This window comes from Tupaia chinensis, unplaced genomic scaffold (assembly GCF_000334495.1).
Source record: "Tupaia chinensis unplaced genomic scaffold, TupChi_1.0 Scaffold143757_1, whole genome shotgun sequence".
NCBI classification, from domain to species: domain Eukaryota; kingdom Metazoa; phylum Chordata; class Mammalia; order Scandentia; family Tupaiidae; genus Tupaia; species Tupaia belangeri.
The window spans coordinates 358079-359841 of NW_006203606.1; positions in this window are offsets into that span (position 1 = coordinate 358079).

Consider the following 1763-nt stretch of genomic DNA (forward strand, 5'->3'; position numbering starts at 1 on the left):
AAAGGTTATTATTATTACAAGGAGACCATGAGAGTGTGCCCTAATCTAATCTGACTGGTGTTCTTATAAGCAGGGGTCCCCAACTCTTGAGTTGTAGACTAGTGCCAGTTTATGGCCTGTCCTGACAACCTACACTGTACAGTGGGCAAGCAAGCAAGACTGTGTTTGCAGCTGCACTCCATCTGTCCCACTGCCACTTGGGCTCTGTGTCCTATGGGTTCAGAGGTGATATTGGGTTCTCAAGGCAGCACAAACCCTATTGTATGATTGTTTTATTGTATATCACAGTGAGGTAGTGGTGGAAGTATAGTGCACAGTGTACACAGTGGATGTGGTGCACTTGGGTTGTTCCCCCCCACCCATTTCTGGATACTAGTCCTTGGTGCTGGGAAGATTGGATACTACTGCTTATAAGGAGAGGTGTTTGGACACAGGAAGAGATATCGTGAATGTGCACACATAGGAAAGACAGGCCACATGAAAGTGCAGCCAGCAGGTGTCCAGCTGCAAGGTAAGGAGAGAGGTGTCAGATGTCTTGATCTTGACTTCTGGCCTCCAGAACTATGAGGAAATAAATTTCTATTGTTTAAGCCCCCTAGTCTGTGGTACTTCGATATGCAGCCCTAGCAAACTAATAGAGACTGACTGATAAAGAAGCAAACTGCACTGTGGGTGTTGCTATTATGGTGTGCAAAGGCAAGACTGCTAGTTTATCTAAATTGTAATATTGCCAGAGAGAGACAAAGGGGGGGGGGGGGGAGAGACTGCTGAGAGAGAGAGAGAGAAAGCCTTCAGGTCTGAGTCTCAAACCATGGTCAGTCACAAGGGAGTACAGAGCCCTTAACCACCATACCACCTACTGGACCTGAAGCAGTACATATAAAAAGTATTTTAATTTAAATATTGAATGCTTCATAATACTTCTGATGTGTAGACAGTATTTTTAAAGACATTTTCTTCCTCCAAAATAAAGTATTGGAAAAGACTTGCCAGTGTTTTAGTAGAGCATGTAAGATCTCTTTTAACTTGTCAGTTTGAGTTTCTGTACTGTAAACCTTCACTTCAACCTACACTGACAAAATTTCTTCAGTGGGTGACTTACCTGTTTCTGTTTGAACTATTTTTTAGTGCCATTATGGTAATAGGTATTATGGCATTTGTCAAGAAATGAAGATGTACAATTTCCAAATATTTTTTGCTCAATTGAAACTAAAATCATTTCCGATGCTTTCCATCAATCATGTAATTTCCCTAGTAATAACTTTCTGCTGATTTCCCATATCCCTTTGAATTCAGTAATGTCTGCTTCATATTTTCTGTTTTATAGTCCTCATTTTAGGCCTACCTTTCCTATTTGCCACCATTTATGTTAGAAAGTGACATGCAGGGTTGAAGTGAAATTAGATATATCAATACTTTTTATTTCCCAAATAACACCACAACTTCCAGGAATTTGTGCCTCTTAAACACATCTCAGATGGGTTGAACACCATATCACTATGTAGCTGAATCTAGTCCAGTGATTTAATGGTTTAACAGGTTGAACACCATTCACTTTGTAGCTGAATTTAGTCCAGTTATCCCCAAATCCTAAAACCTTTAAAATAGTAAAATTGTTCCTAGAAAGAATTATTAAGTGAAGTTTTTTTCTTAGAAAGCTAATTTGCTACTTATTTTCTGTGACATAGTTTTCAAAAGATGAGATTGTAGAGTCACATATATATGTGGGTTAAATGTCTTCCCTCTTCTTATGTAGGCAACCA